This window comes from Crocodylus siamensis, chromosome 1, assembly GCF_052110815.1.
Source record: "Crocodylus siamensis isolate JL-2025a chromosome 1, ASM5211081v1, whole genome shotgun sequence".
Lineage (NCBI taxonomy): Eukaryota > Metazoa > Chordata > Crocodylia > Crocodylidae > Crocodylus > Crocodylus siamensis.
Genome location: NC_143395.1, coordinates 177894896 through 177913491, shown reverse-complemented (window position 1 = coordinate 177913491; position 18596 = coordinate 177894896). Strand labels below are relative to the sequence as shown.

Sequence of the window (18596 nt, the reverse complement as noted above, 5' to 3'; positions counted from 1 at the left end):
TCTAGTTGTTAACTTTTATATTTTTAAGTGGAAGTGTCTCACCAACAGGTGTAAAATAGCTCCTAGTCTATTTACAACTTAGCAAGGCAGTTTTAGTGTAAGAATATTATCACTTGCAACCTGAACCCTGACCCTCATTTTACACCTGTCTGTGAGGCAGATTCTACAGCCTCCTATTCATGTGGCTTCTTTCACTGAAGCCAATAAAAACTACTCACACAGGCAATTGTTTGCAGTGGGCAGATGTGGCAAAATGCTAGAATCACTAGCTTGCCTACAAATTATACCTAAAACTGTTGTTTGTTTGTTTTGTTTTAAAAAAAAACCTTCTGTGGGTTAAACTCTGTGTTGGGAGCACTTGTCCCAGGTGTGGCTGTGACACCCCCGGTGGCCACTGTTCTGCCCTCACTTCTCAGGTTTGCTCCGCTTCAACTTGCCTGCCATATGTTGTTGTTGCTAGATCCTTGAAAAGGGAGGGTGCCCCAGGTATCCCTGATCCCATGCTGCTGTTTGGGTGTCACTACTCTGCCATAAGATCTTATTACATGGCTCCCACCACCCCTTACACCACACCCATGCTTCACAGATGTTATCAATTAGCACCACTCCTAGACCTATACTGGGACCCAGTCTTTGCCACCGTTGGGACTTGCAGTCCCTTTTCCATCAACCTTCCCAGCCCTTTCCTGGGCTCAGGCTGCTCTCTTTGTCTGCCCACACCATGGCACTTGGACCGTTCTGGCTGGGGACTTAGTCCCTCCTGGGCACTGGACCCTCCTAGTCCCACACCCTGCAGGCACCAGACCTTCTCTGGTCCCATCTTCACTCTATTCCTGGGCCTCTGGCCCTGCTCCCAGGGTGGCTGAGACCACCATTGCCCCTTGTCTCAACCTGTAAACCACCAGACTCTAGCTCAGCTCTAAGGCTACCTTCTCTTAACCCCTGGGAGTGGAGTCTTCCTCTTTTTTCTGTTGGCTCAGGAATTTCTTCCGTGTCAGCAGCCAGGGCAAGACCACTTGCCCCAGCTCTGTTTCTGGGCTTAACTCCAGGTTAAGCATCCCCCTTTCTTTTCAGGTGCTCCCCTGCCTGCTGACTCAGTTTCTTCCAGACCCTTCTCCCTTCTTAAAGAAAAAGGCATGTGCAGCACCTATTGCCCCTGGTATAAGGGTGTGAAATGGGAGGAGGCAATGAATCTTCCAATTCATGTGCCATCCACCTTTAGAAACAGCCATCATTGCACAGAGGAGAATGCAAGGCTCCTATGGCAACTGCACTCCAAAGGCAACAGAAAGGAGATGATGCCTGTGCCATTCCATAGCGTCCTCTGGAGGGAGCCACACTGATGGGGTGGGCTGCAGAAAGGGTGCAGCAACAGGTATTCTCCTTTCTGTGCCCCGGAGCTCTGAGGAGCTCTCAAGGTGCTGCAGGGCCACATTTCTCCCAGTACAGGGCCATGCCTAGGTGCGCAGGCTGAGCCCTCTGCATTTCCGTGTTGTTACAGCACTGTAGTACTCAAGTGTTCTCAAATGTAAAACAATTTTCAATATTTAAAACCTTCATTAAAACCATGGTGTTAAATAGAAAGCTGTTCCTAGGCAGCAATGATTAATAGCTTGCTATCTGTTTTACCTGAAAGGCCTAAAAAATGTGTGATGCTTATGACTTATGATGCTCTGAGTCATGAACTAAAACTCATAATTTATTGCAGTGACTGTTACTCAAGATGATGGGTGCTGAGAAGAATGAAACTGATTTACTGGGATTGTTTTTCTTCTCTTCAGCCTGTTGTCAAAATAACGTTGAGTACTTGATTCTTCCACTGGTTAAAAGAATCTAATAGCTCCTGACCTACATGGGTGTTGCTGATGCTGAGAACTAAATGGTACTTGATAATGGTTTGAGGTTTTTTTCAGTTGGATAGCAAAACCTAGCTACTGCATAGAAATGGCCTTAGTAGCCACCTCAAAGAAGTGTTTGTATATATTGTGAAATTGGCATCCATTTGTATCTGTTATTTTGGATGGGATAACAATAATCTTAGCAGAGCCAGGCATGTGGCTGTAGTCCATGATTGCATCACAGAGCACAGTCCAGAGTCAGATACCTTTATGATAAATGACAGCTGATCTGCTCTTTGCATGCTTTGAGTACAGACTGTCTGGGGAAGCTTCACAGCAATAGCATGGAAGTATGTGCTGTCTAGATAGTACTGATGAGTACTCATGGACTGGCTTCACTCATGAAATATTTGTTTGGTATCTGCAAATATATAGTATTAGCCAATTGCCCATCAGGAATGACTGGGGGTGGGGGGATGGCGTGCCGCCACGCACCACCCTGTGCCACTTCTCACCTTCATAGTGGTGCGCTGCCACTGCCGCCTCCAGGCTGGAACACTCTGGGAGCACTCTGATTGGTTGTCTCGGCAGCCAATCTCAATGCTGACTGAAACAATGAATCAGAGTGTGAATAAAGCATTATGGGTAGACAGACAGACAAAGGATTTTATTATATTAGAATTATTTAGAGTCTATCAAAGTCATTAGAGTGGCAAAAAGGGAATGGATGGGATAAGGGGAACAAGCAGGATGAAATGGCTGTCATAGTCTGGAAAGAAACTGCTGACAACTGGCATTACAAAAATTGGGGTTTCTGGACTATTGAGGGGCAGAAGCTCCTTTTGGAAGGATAGGAATCGGGGTGGCAAGGACAAGGCATTGTTCTACACATGAAGAAATACATACATTTGCTCTGAGGTCCGGGGCGCAGGAGTAACAGATTTTTTGAGTGTACCTGGGTGAAAATAAGTGGGGCAAAGAACAGTAGCAATGTTCTGGGAACAAGTACAGAGACCAGGGACAGCAAACAGGTCAATTTGCAAGCAGTTCACTGGGAGCAAGAGGCGGAAGGGGAAGAGAAGGAAGAACCAGGCACCAGATCCTGCTCTGGGAAGGTAAGTGAGCCAGGGCTGCCTGTGTGTTTGGCTTACTGAGTATTTCATAGTTTCATAGTTTCATACTTAGTAGGGTCAGCAGGGACCTGAGTAGATCATCAAGTCCGACCCCCTGCCATGGCAGGAAAGAGAACTGGGGTCAAACGACCCCAGCAAGGTGATTGTCTAGCCTTGTCTTAAAGACCCCCAGGGTAGGAGCCAGCACCACTTCGCTTGGAACATGGTTCCAGATCCTAGCCACCCTGACAGTGAAGAAGCGCCTCCTGATGTCTAATCTGAATCTACCCTCTGCCAGCTTGTGACCGTTATTCCTGGTCACTCCTGGCAGTGCTCGGGGGAACAGGGGCTCCTTCAATGCCTGCTGACCCCCCTGACTAGTTTGTAACAGGCCACTAGATCCCCCCTCAGCCTTCTCTTGTGGAGGCTGAACAGGTTCAGGTCCCATAGCCTCTCCTCGTAGGGCCTACCCTGCTGCCCCCTGATCATGCGAGTGACCCTCCTCTGGACCCTCTCCATGTCCATGTCCCTCCTGAAGTGTGGCGCCCAGAATTGGATGCAGTACTCCAGCTGCGGCCTGACCAGTGTCACATAGAGGGGGAGTATCACCTCCTTGGACCTGCTTGAGATGCATCTGTTGGATGCATGACAAGGTGCAGTTGGCCTTCCTGACTGCATCCCCACACTGCCGGCCCATGTTCATCTTGGCATCAAAGAAGACTCCAAGATCCTTTTCTGCCTCTGCACTGATGAGAAGGGAGTTCTCCAGCCTGTAGGTATGCTGCTGATTGTTCCTCCCCAGGTGCAGCACCTTGCACTTGTCGGTGTTGAATCCCATCCTATTCTCATCCGCCCACCCCTGTAACCTGTCTAGGTCTGATTGCAGCCTATTCCTTCCTTCTAGCGTGCCCACATCCCCCCACATCTTAGTGTCATCAGCAAATTTGAACAGGGTGCTATTTACCCCCTCGTCCAAGTCACTGATGAAGAAGTTGAACAGTGTGGGCCCGAGGACCGAGCCCTGGGGGACCCCACTGCCCACATCCCTCCAGGTCGAAAATGACCCCTGCACCACCACTCTCTGAGTGCGGCCCTCCAGCCAGCTGGTGACCCATTTGACTGTGTAGGTGTTGACATCACAGTCCCCCAGTTTCTTAATGAGAATGGGGTGAGACAGTCCATGTTAGTTGCCCCTAAGCATAATCTCTCCTGCTGGCCCCTCATGGACATGTGCCAGAATAATTCTCTCAGAAAGCTTACCCAGGATCGAGGTAAGACTAACTGGCCTGTAGTTTCCTGGGTCCTCCTTTCTCCCTTTTTTGAAGATGGGAACCACAGTGACCATCTTCCAGTCCTCTGGCACCACACCAGAGCACCACGAGTGCTTGTAAAGCTGTGCCAGGGGTCAGTGGGCTGTGTGTGTTTTGGGCATGTGCTCTGAGCAGCTGGAAACGCTGCTAGCTGAGTGAGAGTCACAGCAAGAAGAAGAGAGTGAGCAACAGAGTGAGAGTGAGTGAGAGAGTCAGGGCGAGCAAGTCATAGTGAGCATGAGAATCACGGTGAAACAAAGAGAGTGTGAGCAAGGCAGTCAAGGCGAATGAGAGTCAAGGTGAGAATGAGAAACAGGGTGAGATGGATAGGGTGAGTGAGTGAGGGCAAGTGAGAGAGTCACAGTGAGCAAGCAATGTGGGGTTTGATGTTGCCTGCCAACGCCCTTTGGGGGTTCAGCATGTCATGCTGAGCCCCAGATTCTGGCCCGTGCTTTTTCCTGCTCATGCATGCCAAGCTCAGATGGGCCCAATGGCCTGGCATTTTTAACTGGTCCTCAGGGAACAAAGATGCAGGGCTTGCCCTGGCAGTGTCTGAGAGGATGGGTGCCTCAGCCTGCCAAAACTCGATTTTTTGTTCTTTTTAAGCATGTAAAAAGCAGGTACCCCTGCAAACTTGCATAGTAGTTTTGGGGCTAAGTGTGAAGGTGGTGGGTAAAAAATCAGATTTTGTAGCAGCCTGTGGCCTCTTCTTGCTGAGCACAGGGTCCTTGCACTAGCCACTTATTTTTTTATTTTATTTTTTTCTGGAGAGAGGGTTTGTGGGCTGGTGTGTCCTGTGGTTAAGTTGTTTGTGTGGTAGGCTGTAGGGCAGAGGTTGTGAGTTCAGCCTGGGTATGGTTCCTGGTGTGTGCTGGCTAGGAAAAGCAGTTCCAGAGGCCTTGAGAAATATTTTTTGTGCCTCCTTGCCTCCCCCCACATGTCAAGCTCAGATGGGCTCCCTAAAACAGCTTAGCAATGTTAGGGCTCAGGGAACAAAAATGTAGGGCTTGGCATGGCCTATAGGGGGTTCAGCATGTTACACCAAGCCCCAGATTCTGGCCTGGGCTTCATCTGGAGCCCTGGCAGTGTCTCTGAGGATGGCTAAATGCTTTTTATTGGTTCTTTTTTTAATGTTTGGGCCACTGAGACCATTGCAGCCCTTTCATTTAAAAAGCGGGCACCCCTGCAGGCTTGCATAGTAGTTTGGGGGTGGAGCACGAGGGTGGCAGGTAAAAGAAGAGACTTTGTGGCTGCTTGTGGCCTTGTGGAAAATGGGGTCCTTGCACAAGGCACTCATCTTTGCTGGTGCTGCCACCTAGCACAGTGTTTACTGGGGGAAAACAGGACTTCTAAGTCCCACACAGTCCATCTTCTGATCCCGGAAACTTCTCTTTGACACACAAACCCCAAACAATAAACACCTCCAATCCAATAGCCAAAGCCTTATATGAAGCATCTCTACCCCCAGTCCTGGTCAAATGAAGTGTTCAACCCGGAGTCTCAAGACAACTCCCTCTGCCTGCATATCCAGGATCAAAGATGATGACCCAGTCTAGTCACTCCTGACCAAAACCAGATACACCACACCAAAGAGAATGCACCCATTTAAATGAACCCAACCAGACATCTCACCTTAATTCCCGACAAAAGGGATCCTAGGCCTCAGGCAGCCCAACCCCATCCAAACCTCCAAAAATACCCATCTAGACCTCCTCCACCATGTAAAGCCCTAAAAAACACCTAAGTAAATTCACCTTAACACACACAGCCAGGCTGTAGCAATAGCTCTAAGCCTCTACCTGTTGCAGGCTCCAGGCAGCACTTACCCAACCCGGGTTCCCAAATCTACAAGCAAGCCTCCCAGAACACCTCCACTAGACAACTGCTATCTAGGCAGTCAGGACAACACTCCAGTTCTCAAAACAATACTCTATTGGAGCACTCACCCAACTCCCATCATGCCTGCAACCAAGTCCACACTCCCATACCTCAGTTATCCAGGCTGTGCCAGACAAATCACCACTCCGACTCACAGGTTGTACCCAGCCAAGACTCCCTGCCACAACAAAGCCCCACCTGAACCAGAAGAACCTACACCCCTGCCATAGCACAAGAACCAAACCTAGCCAGAGCCCCACCCAATCAATCCAAGCCTTGAACCAGAGAAGCCAGGGCCCTACCTCCAGCCAATTAGCTCAGCCCCAGCCCCCAAAACTGACTACAAACCAGCCAGAGCCCCACCCAACACTCCCACTGAGCCCCTGTCCCTTCATTCCCCCTGCGCATCAGGCCAGGCCCCACTTAACAAGAAGCTCCAGGGCTGCCACCACCTGACCCACAGCACAATTACCCTCAGCACCTCCCAAAGCCATAAACTACACACACAGGGTGGCACAGAGGTGGCAGCACTTGGTTGCAGGCATGATGGGAGTTGGGTGAGTGCTCCAATAGAGTATTGTTTTGAGAACTGGAGTGTTGTCCTGACTGCCTAGATAGCAGTTGTCTAGTGGAGGTGTTCTGGGAGGCTTGCTTGTAGATTTGGGAGCCCGGGTTGGGTAAGTGCTGCCTGGAGCCTGCAACAGGTAGAGGCTTAGAGCTATTGCTACAGCCTGGCTGTGTGTGTTAAGGTGAATTTACTTAGGTGTTTTTTAGGGCTTTACATGGTGGAGGAGGTCTAGATGGGTATTTTTGGAGGTTTGGATGGGGTTGGGCTGCCTGAGGCCTAGGATCCCTTTTGTCGGGAATTAAGGTGAGATGTTTGGTTGGGTTCATTTAAATGGGTGCATTCTCTTTGGTGTGGTGTATCTGGTTTTGGTCAGGAGTGACTAGACTGGGTCATCATCTTTGATCCTGGATATGCAGGCAGAGGGAGTTGTCTTGAGACTCCGGGTTGAACACTTCATTTGACCAGGACTGGGGGTAGAGATGCTTCATATAAGGCTTTGGCTATTGGATTGGAGGTGTTTATTGTTTGGGGTTTGTGTGTCAAAGAGAAGTTTCCGGGATCAGAAGATGGACTGTGTGGGACTTAGAAGTCCTGTTTTCCCCCAATAAACACTGTGCTATGTAAAGTTGCTAGGTCACCCTGGTTTTTATGAGGGCAGCTGCATGTGTATAACCTTTAAGTTTGGGTTGGGGGTAAAACCTTGCTTTAGGCCTCCTTTGAGCAGGGCTAGGTGTATAGATGGTTTTGGGGTGCTTCAAACAAAGCTTTGGCTCAGGAGTTGGAGGTGTCTCCCTTCTGGGGCTTATGTGTCCAGGGGAGGTTTCAGGGTTCAGAAGATGGACTGTGTAGGGCTTTGTTTTTTGAGGAAAGGCAGATTCCCTGTGCCATGTACAGATGCTAGGTCACACTGTTTGTTCTAAGGCCAGGTGGATGCTTATGTCTGTCCAAGTATGGTAGATATTGGGTTTTGAGGGCTCTGGGGTTTGGTTTCCTTGGATCAGGGTGAGGTATGCTGGTTTGTTTGAAGTACCTCAAACAAGGCTTTGGTTTTGGAGGTGTCTCATTCCTGGGTCTGATTTGGAGCTTGTGTGTCAAGGGGAGACTTCAGGATTTATGAGATGGACTGTATGGGGCTTCAGGAAGTTTGGGGAAAGCCAGTGTCCCTGTGCAGTGTACAGGTGCTAGGTGGCCTTGGATATTCTGAGGCCAGGTGCATGGTTATATCCCTCCAAGTGTGAAAGGCTTTGGGTTTGGAGGGGGCACAGGTTAGGCTTCCTTGGATCAGGGTGAGGTGTACAGATGGCTTTCAGGGGCCTCAAACAAAGCTTTGGCTCAAGGGTTGCAGGTGTCCCCTGCCTGGGGCTGGTTTGGAGTTTGTGTGTCAAGGGTTAAAAGATGGATGGGGGGGAGGGGCGTTATGATGTTTGGGCAAAGGCAGGGTCCGTGTACCACATACAGTTGATAGGTGACCTTGGTTTTTCTGAGGTCAGGTGGATGCTTATGTCCCTGCATCAGGACAACACAAATCCATTCATGAGAACTCTATGGGTCCTACCCTGTAGCCAGTTTCCCATCCACTGAATTGTCGAGCAGCTGAGCCCACAATCTTCCTGTTTTCCCTCTAGAGTCATGGGATACTGGCAACAGATGGGACCCTCTGTTTCTCTTAGGATGGAGTTACCTATGATGAGTACCCGGCATCTCTTCTTCTGGGTCAACTTGCCTCCTTCTGTGCATGGAGTGACCTCCTCTCCAGAAGTTTCCTCCTCACTTTTCTCTTCCTCCACTGTTGGCAGGGCCTCATATCTGTACCCCAGATAGACTGGGGGAGCTGGTACTGCACCACCATGAGCACCCCTGGTGCTGGAGGGAACCTTCTGCCATTCCGCTGTGGAGGGCACCTCCTGGGGCTCTTCTTCCTTTGGTTCATGACCCTGCAGGGAAAGGAAATACCTGTCAATTTTATCCTCTGCTTCCCTGATCGCCCCTCAGTCTACTAACCTCCTCCTGGAGCTCCCTCACCTGCCCCTCCAAGGCCCTAAGATGGGTACCTGAGGGAGAGGTGTGGGGACCCCCATTTCCTGCCCCCCCTGGCTCCACCAGGCATCCCCCGCAGGCCAAGGGGCAGGGTGATGCCAGGTCCCCCATGGGCTTCATCTGGGTGGAGACCTCAGAGAAACTCTGGGTAGTCGACACCCCCTGGGCAGAGGCTCTAGTAACACTCCACATCAATACCAGTTATTTATTTATTTATTTTTTAAATGTGGTACCTTCACCTCTCCTTTGCCAAAGATTTCCTCCTGCCCCCCCCATGGTGCAAGTCAAATTGTTGCCACCAAGCTTGTAGGTATGTTGGGGATTGTTTGCCCCCAGGTGGAGCACGTTGCACTTCTGAGTGGTGAACTTCATCTGGTTCTGGTCCACCCACCTCTCCAGCCTGTCCAAGTCTGCCTGTATCTGCATCCTATTTTCTGGCATGACCACGCACCCCCATAACTTGGTGTTGTCCACAAACTTGGCCAGCAAGCTTTTCAACCCCACATCCAAATCATTGATAAAAATCTTGAAAAGCACCGGTCCAAGCACAGACCCCTGAGCGACACCACTGGCCACTTTGCATCAGGACAATACAGATCCATTCATGCGAATGCTCTGGGTCCTACCCTGTAGCCAGTTTCCCATCCACTGACTTGTCAAGTGGCTAGGGCCACAATTTTCCTGTTTTCCCACAAGGATATCATGGAATACTAGATCAAATGCCTTTTGGAAGTCTAGGTATATAATGTCTACCGAGTCTCCCATGTCCAGGTGGTGTGAGACGTAGTTGTAGAAGGAGATGAGATTGGTAAACAAGACCTACTCACAACAAAGCCATGCTGGCTGGCATTCAGAATCTTATTTTCTGCAAGCGTATCACACATAGATTCTTTAATGAGATTTTCCAGGATTTTCCCTGGAATGGAAGTTAAGCTGATTGGCCTATAGTTGCCATGGTCCTCCCTCTTCCCCTTCTTGAAGATGGGCACAATGGTGGCCCCCTTCCAATCTTCCCTGTGTGCCATGATTTCTGAAAGAGTTTGTCAGGGGTTACACAATGACCTCAGCCAGCTCCATCAGCACTCTCGAATGGAGTCCATATAGTCCTGCTGGCTTTTGTAGTTGGTTTTTCACCAGCTCAGAATCCACAGTGGGAAGGCTATCATTCCCACCATGCCCCTGTGATCCGTATCTCACTTGTCTTTCCCCTTGGTTCAGCGAAATACCAAAGCAAAGTGGACATTCAGGAGTTCAGTTTTTTCCTGAGTGTTCATTACCATCTGTCCTGAGGTGTTAAGCAGGGGCTCCATGCTTCCATTTGTTTTCCTTCTGCTCCCTACATACCTAACAAAGGACTTTTTATTGTCCTTGACTCCCTGGCTAACTTAAACTCAATTGCCACCTATATCAAATGCCCAGGGTGTCACAGTGCAGCACTCAGGCAGCAAAGAGAAGAGTTGGCAGTATGAAGAGCTGCCTCTAGCTGGTAAGTCCATGTTGTGGTAGGGGAGGTGGGAGGGAAGGGGTGTGGGGGGAGGGCAGATCAATGCCCCCTATGGTGAGGGAGCTGGCAGGGGTGGGTGCTGCCCAGGCATGGAGGGGGTGTGGAGCCACAGCTTGCAGGTAGGGGGAGTTGCTTGCACCCTGGGAGGGCATGGAGGGAGGGGTGTGTTATCCCCAGATCTGTGCAGGATGGGGCGGGCTGCAGCTGGGGCTGTGTGGGGCTTTTCACAGTGGGGGCTGGGCTTGGAGTGGGCACTGGCAGCGCTGGGAGGATGCTGTATCCACTCCAAATTTTGCTGTCACTGCCACCGGCTGTCTGGTACAGCCCCAACTTTTCCCAGCATGTGAGTGGAAGCGAGGCATTGAGTGGGGGATGTGCTGGGTGGCTGGCGGTGGCAACACTGGGAGTGGAGTGGTGGCAAATTTTGGGGTGGATGCAGCATTCTCTCAATGCCACTGGTGCCTGCTCCAAGCCCAGCCCCCACTGAGAAGAGCCCTGCTCAGCCTGCCCTGCCCCATGCAGATCAGGGGAGAACACGTCCCCCTGTGCCCTCCCAGGGTGCAAGCAGTCCCCCCACACCATGAGCCAGAGCTCTGCCTCCTCTTTCACCACAGTGGGCATTAATCTGTCCTCCCCACTCCCCTCCCACCACGTGGGCATACCAGCTGGAGGAAGCTGTATTGGAAATCGGATCGGTTTTGGCCTATATGCCTCCTTAAATATCGGCTGTCAGTATCAGCCCCCAAAATCTCTATCATGTATCCTTTTTACTGTTGTATCTTGAGTACATATAAATATGTACTTTTAATAATTTAAAAACTAACAAGCAGATTTTTTACAGAAAATATTCCTAATAGTCTTACAGCTGTGCGTGTATATATTTGCCATATTTCAAATACCTCTGGCCTCTATTTTCCACCTTTTGATTTTGATGAGATTAAGTGGAGCTATTGGACAATCAGGAGATAAGAGGAACAGACAAAGAGAACAAAAGAGAAATTAAAACATTTTTTTTAAATCTGCCTTTACTGTGGAAGACATTAGGGAGAATTTCATAGCAGAGCCAGTCTTTTAGAGACTTGGCCCTGTTCAACCAAAAGCCAGCACAAGCATATTAGTTGCAAATAGAAATTTTTCAGAACCAGATAGGAGTTTTGCAAGGTCATCAAGTAGAAAACCACATTCATCCTAAAATCACCAACTGCAAATCAAAACCTGACAGCTTCTTTTACCGAAGAAGGGATTAAGACAGCACTATCTTGTGCTGAAACAGGCAAAGCTGCTGACCCTGACCACATTTTTCCTCAACACCTCATCAGGCTCAGGCCTATAGCCCAAGACTGGCTATGCAGTAGGGCGATATGAAGCTTCAGGTGATGATTTGGAAAAGATCTGGCCTGATTTGGTGGCCAAATCTCTGAATCCAAATTGAATCAGGGAACCAATTAAAAGGTCTGAATCAATTCAAAGCTCTCAGAATATTCAGAAAAAATTTGGAGAGCTTTCATGATTTGGACAGTCCCCGCATGCTGCAGCAGGGAGCTAGAGCCAGACTAGCATCTGGTAAGTACAAGGAGCAGGGGAGCAGAGAGGGGACCATGGGGGGGACCCCTGCCAGGCCCCATCTCCCACCTGCTTCCTCAGCCCCCCCCCCATGGCTGCCCCACCCAACTCAGCTCCTGGTACTTTAAAAAAAAGCCCCTCACTGGGTGCTGCTGAGTGAGAGGTGATCCCTGTTGCCCAACACTGCCCCATGCTTCATGGGGGGCTCTGCATGAGATCCCTGACCTCCCCAGTCTCTCCCAAGTCCCCCATGGTTGCCCCACCCACCACAGCTCTGGCCCTTTAAGGAAAAAAAATCAAGAAAAGCCCTGGGACTCACCACGCCTATAGCCACCTTGGGGCTTCAGAGGGCTTGTGCAGAGCCCAACCCCCATGTGGCATGGAGCAGTGGGGATTGCCCACCAACCAGCAGGAATGGTGAGTCCAGGATTTTCTCCATTTTTTTTTCTTAAAGGGCCAGAGCTGGGGTGGGCGGGGTAGCCATGGGGGGCTGGGAGAGCAGGTGGGGGTCAGGGGGCCTTGTGCACAGCCCCCCACTAATCATGGGGCAGTGGTGGGGGGAGCAGGGATCACCCCCCACCCAGCAGGGCTAGTTAGTCAGGGGTCTTTTTTTTTTTTTCTTCAAAGTGCGGGGAGCTGGGGTGGGTTGGCCAGCCATTGGGCTGGGAGGTAGGGGATGGGCCTGGGTAATTCAGATATATGGCATGAATCTACAAATCTGATTCAGTTGAATTGATTCAGGGCAGTGATTCGAATCAACAAATTGAATCACTGTCCCCCAAATTGGCTGAATCCGAAGCAAATACTAGCTACTTCACACAGGTGTACTACGCAGCTTTCTGTCAACATGCATGCATCATTACAAGATACCAGAAATGTGGTGCAAGGCATTACAGAAGCCAGGGAAAGACCTGGAGACTTAAAGAGCTACAGACCCTTATTACTTCTATCAGTGGTCTATAAACTCCTAGAACAGGTTATCCTGCACTAGATCACACCAAATGTTGACCAACAGCTGCCACATTTGCAAGCAGGCTTCAGAAGAAACCAATCAACCCTTGACCATGAGGCAGCTCTTACAACTGATATTGAGAGAGCCCTTGAGAATCGAGAAAAGTTGGAGTGGTTTTAGATTCATAGATTCATAAACATTAGGGCTGGAAGGGACCTCAGAAGATCATTGAGTCCAGCCCGCTGCCCAAGGGGCAGGAAGTCAGCTGGGGTCATAGGATCCCATCAGATAAGCATCCAAATTTCTCTTGAAGGAGTTCAACATAGGTGCTTGAACCACCTCCAGTGGTAGGCTATTCCAGACCTTGGGGGCTGGACATAAGGAAATTCTTCCTTATGTCCAGCCTAAAACAGTCTTCCAGGAGTTTATAACCATTCGATCTTGTCATCCCTTGGGGTGCTCTGGTGAACAAACGTTCCCCCAGATCCTGGTGAACACCCCGATAAACTTATAGGTAGCCATCAGATGACCCCTGAGCCTGCGCTTTTCCAGGCTAAAGAGTCCCATAGCTCTCAGCCTGTCATCATCTGTTTTCCTGACCTCTGACCATGCACATGGCTCTTCTCTGGACCCTCTCAGGCTTCTCCACATCCTTTTTGAATTGTGGAGACCTAACACGAGCCTATGACACAGTCTGGCACCCAAGCCTTCTTTATAAGCTACTTACCACACTACCAGACAGAAGTCTGGTTAACTTCATCATGGAAATGTTCTTAAATAGGTCCTTTACTTTGAGTACATCATATGGACAAATCTTCATAAGAGACTCAGGAATGGAGTACCACAAGGCTCCATCCTAGCTCTCACCCTGTTTAACATCTACATGGCAGACTATGTAAGCACCACATCAACTAAATGCATGTATGTGTGACCTGGCACTTGCTGCTACCAGCAATAACAAGTCATCAATAGAGGCCAGACAGAGCTATGACATGGAACTCATAGCTTCCTACCTATATAGAAGACCACCTCAACACTTTTCACCTGAACAATCATGTTGCAAATGCCAAGATAAGATTTGTTGTGCAGGGAAAAGAGTTACCCTTTGAGAAGACACCAGCCTACCTGGGTGTAACTTCAGACCAGTGGTTCCCAACCTCAGGTTGTAACCCAAATGAGGGTTATGGGGGCAATACCAGCAGCACCACACACAAAGGATGAGCCACACCATGGGCCAGGAGCTCACCCGCCCCCACCTCCACACTGCCACCACTGCACTCTGCTCCCAGCAGTGGGTTGTGGCAAAAAATGGTTGGGAACCACTACTCTAGACAGTAGCCTAACCTTCTGGTACCTCCTGGAGAAGTTGAGGCACAAAGTAACCTCAAGGGCAGCAGTCATTAAGAAACTAGCTGGCACAACATGGGGAGCCAACTTCTTTACCTTGAAAAGAACTACATTAGCCATGGTTTATGTGCCAGTGGAACAGTGCCTTCCTGTGTAAACAAATAGTGCCTACCTGCAAACTGGAGAGTGCCCTGAATATTCTGCACTACAAACAATAAGTGGCTGTTCAGTATACATGGAACAGGGAAAACGTCTTAATTTTGGCAGGAATCCCCCTTTATGACATCAAGAGGTCTGGAATACTGCTTAACCTGGCAATCAAAACCCAACAGGAAGACTATCCACTACACGACATGATTGAAAAATACCCAACACAGAAATGTCTAAGAAGCAGAAAACCCCAACAGTATCTGCCAAAAACATCATAGAGGAAGCAGAAGACACCATACTGTCATCATGGCTCCAGAGAACACAACTATATACAACTACCATCCTCAACCCCTCCTGGTCATAACTTCCCATGTAAGGCATGGGCAAACCTGAATCAACTGCTATCAGGCTATGGAGACTTCAGTGAAATCAAACATAAAATGGGCCTTACAAATACACCATTATACCCCTGTGGCAAAGGAGATCAGACAGCCCAGCATATACTAACTGACTTCTCTCTATATGGTCCACCAGAGGAGTGAACAGTTTGAAATATTGCAGTAATATTAATGGATCTACTCTTAAATGGTTGGAGGAGTTGACTTTCTGAAGTCATGTGCAAAAAGATTGCCCTCCTCATGAGAGAGTTCTTCCTCTCATCTAACCTGAACTTCCCTTGCTGGAACTTGAGACCATCGTTCCTTGTTCTGTCATTTGCCATCACTGAAAACAGTCCAGTTCCATCCTCTTTGGAACCACCCTTTAAATAGTTAGTTGAAGGCTGCTATTAAATCCCTCCTCGGTCTTCTTTTGTTTGGACTAAATAAGCCCAGTTCCCTCAGCCTTTCTTCATAATTCATGTGTCCCAGGCCCCTAACTATTTTCATTTGCCCTCTGCTAGACTCTCTCCTCTTTGTCCTTTTTTTGGGCGGGGTGGGTGGAGGGGAGGCAGCAAAACTGAACACAGTACTCCAGATGTGGCTTCACTCACTAGTGCTAAATTGAGGGGAATAATCACCAGACATTCTAGATTTCTCTGCTTAAAAATTGCAAATTCTCAGATTAAAACCCCCAAAATCTGCATTTTTCCATGCTCCACCACTAGTATAGAATATAGGTATCAGTTGAACATAATGTTTTATTGATATATTTACAACTTTAAAGCATTTTGGAAATCTACCAGTGCCCCAGTCATTATTATAATATAAATTCTAAATACCTGTATATTTTGGCATTTGATTTGGGCTTTTTTATCATAGAAAATAAGAGCTCTTGCTGCCCTCTGTACTCACCGAAACACAGCTTCATCTCTAGCTGTCCACCCTGAGCTGCTTTGTGGCACTGAGCAACCCTGATACACCGTTGCCCTTCACTCGCAAGCCACAGCCCCCCAGCCCTGCTGTTGCCCTTCACTCCCAACCTGCTCTGTCTCTCATTCTGCCCCACTCTGCCCTCCCATGCTGAATCCTGGCTGCTGGGACACAGAGGCCCCTGGGTGGGGAGGGCAGCAGGGCAGGGAGCCCTAAGTTCTTCAGCAGGCACAAATCTGGGGGGGTCACAGGCCCCTCATGCCCTGCCCCCTCCCGTGGAAAGTGCTTAGCGGTGGGGAGCCAACCCCCTGTCACTTCCTGGATAAGCCACTCATGGCTCTGTCCTGTTCCCTGGCCAGGCCCTATGGCTGTGCATTCCTACCCCATCTTCAGGCACAACTCTAGTTATGCAGTGCCCCCAGCCTCTGCTGTCAGCCCTGCCCTACACCCACCCTCACTCTGGGAGGTCTCCCCATGTCAATGCACCCACCCCCACGACAGACTTAAATACAGGCAGTTAGGGGACCAGCTCTCCATTTGGCTCCATTGTTGACCACATACATGTGTACACATGCACATAGTGCCCCCTATGTCTTGCTCCCCCCATCCCCAAGCATCCTGGAACTCTGTCAGTCTGTAAGGGGAAAACCATGGTTCTCTGCACATTTTTCCTTGGTTATGGATACAAACTCCTGGAAGACCGCTTCAGGCTTAATACCAGGAAAAACTCCTTCACAGTCAGGTGTCCAGACTGTGGAATAAATTCCTTCCAGAGGTGGTTCAGTCACCTATCCTGGAGGTTTTCAAGAGGAGACCGGACAGTCCCCTCACTGGGGTCACCTAACCCCAGTTGTCTTCCTGCCTAGAGTGGTGGGGCTGGACCTAATGATCTGCAAGGTCCCTTCCAGCCCCTAACAATCCATGAATTTATGAATGGAAAACCTGGATCCCTGATAATCACTTCCTTCAATCTGCTGGCAACTGTCCTACTAATGCAGCCCAGTATGCTGTTTGTCTTCTTCGCAACAAGAGATTTACAACTGTTGGCTCATGTTCAACTTATCACCACTGAACTGATTCCTACCCCAGTTCCTTTTCTGCAGAGCTGCTGCTTAGCTAGTTGGTCTGCAGCCTGTACCAGTTCATGAAACTGTTCCATCCTAAGTGAAGGACTTTGCACTTGTCCTTATTGATCCTCATGGGTGCATCCACACATGCAGGCACATGCACTTGCAGCAGCTCAAATAGAAGCAGCACAAGTTTGAGCCAGGGCTTTTTGCCTTAGTGCACATTCCTGGACATGCACTTGGGTGTTGGGCAAATTGTGCCACTTGAGGGAAAAATAACTATGCTTGGATCCTCCTGGATCTGCAGCCCAGGGAAGCTAAAGCACCTGTGCTGGCCCCAGCAGTATAAAAAGCTGCTCAGTTAGGTCATGTTTTATTGCTATATTTACAATGCTAAAGTAACTTGGAAGCCTAGGAGTGTCGTTATAATCATAATAAAATCTAAATATATGCTTTTGGTTTTCTTATCACGTGATGGGTGTGTGATGGGGGGATGTGCGTTTGTAGTGGGGGGTGGGGAGGTCATGGGGGATGGTGGTGGGTGGGTGCATGGGTGACTGGTGCTGCCTTAGTTGGGGGGCACATGCCCCACCCAGCAACCAGTCAGCGACTGGGGGAATCCCCCCAGGGCCAATCTTGCTGACCGGGGGTGTTTCCGAGCAGCCAATTATGAGGCAGCCGATTGCTGCGCCCACTTCCAGAAGTGGCTGCAGCCCCCAGTCACTCCTTGGCTGGTGCTTCCTGGGGGGACACCAGTGCTCCCCCCTGTCCCCACTTCCCATCACCTAAGCAGTAAGTGCAGCCAGTTAGGGTTATGTGCACCACCATTCCCCCCTTATGTGTTACCACTTCCTTCCAGAGGTGGTTCAGTCACCTATCCTGGAGGTTTTCAAGAGGAGACTGGACAGTCCCCTCACCGGGTGTGGGCAGACTATGGGTGTGGGGGGACTGTTGTGGGTGGGTCCCCTTCCCCTCACAGGGCACAGCCCCCCCAGCACATGGATTGCCCCCCTGCAGGGTCCAAGCTCCCTCCCCCCCCAGGCCAAGAGCCCCCCTCACAACCCCACTGCACAGCTGGAATTTACCAGCAGCAGCATCGGTGATCGGGGCTCTTGGAGCCTTGTGGCAGAGCTCCCCGTGGGGCAATGGGGCTCAGATCTGGCTGCTTGGCACCCACACTGCTGCTGCAGCATTGCACAGGTGCAGCCCAGCTCATCAGGGCACCAAATGGTGATGTGCATTGTCTGGCAACTTGGGGCACTCTGGCTGTCACCTGGGGCCAGCACCACTCAGCCCCAGTGGCCCTGAGTTGCCCAACAGCACACAGCACCCTGCCAAGCCAGGCCACACCTGTGTGATGCGGCAGCAGAAGTTTGAGTGCCAGGTAGTCGGGGCCAAGCCCCACTGACCTGCGCAACATGGGTGGGCAGGGGAGGGGGGCGACTCTGCCACAAGGATCTGAGCGGCCCTCACTGTTGCTGCTAATGACGGTGAGTGTGGACTGTGCAGGGGGGGATCCAAGTGGGAAAGTAATCAGGTTGCTGAAGAAACCAGCGGGGCCTGGGGAAATGAGCGGGGGCTGGGGGAATGGATGGGGAGGAGTGAGCAGTGGGGCTGGGACCAGGTGCCCCCCATGGTCCCCTTCCCCCTCCTCCAACCCCCTACTTACCTGGCACAAAGCTGGGTCCAAGTTCCTGCAGCCTGCACCGCTGCTTGCTGTGCAAGGGCAGGCAGTGTGCTTCAGCACCGCACAACGGCCAGCCATTGAAATGCTCTGGCTAGCTATCAAAGCGGCTCTGTGGAGGACCCAAACTTCCTGTTGCCTCAGGTCATGGTCTGAGACTGTGCCCTGCCCACTTTTTTCCCCCTGGAGTATTTTTTGGTACTTGGATCTGCAGGTATCAAATTTTTCCCCTGTGCTGCAAATATGCAGTGTGGGGAAAGTTTTTTTTGTTCCTGC

General features: G+C 50.1%; 1 pseudogene; it reads right to left on the bottom strand.

Moving 5' to 3' along the window:
* The window catches only part of LOC149873704 (uncharacterized), a 33361-nt pseudogene extending 24426 nt beyond the window's left edge, over positions 1-8935 (bottom strand).
* Between the last annotated feature and the right edge of the window lie 9661 nt (positions 8936-18596).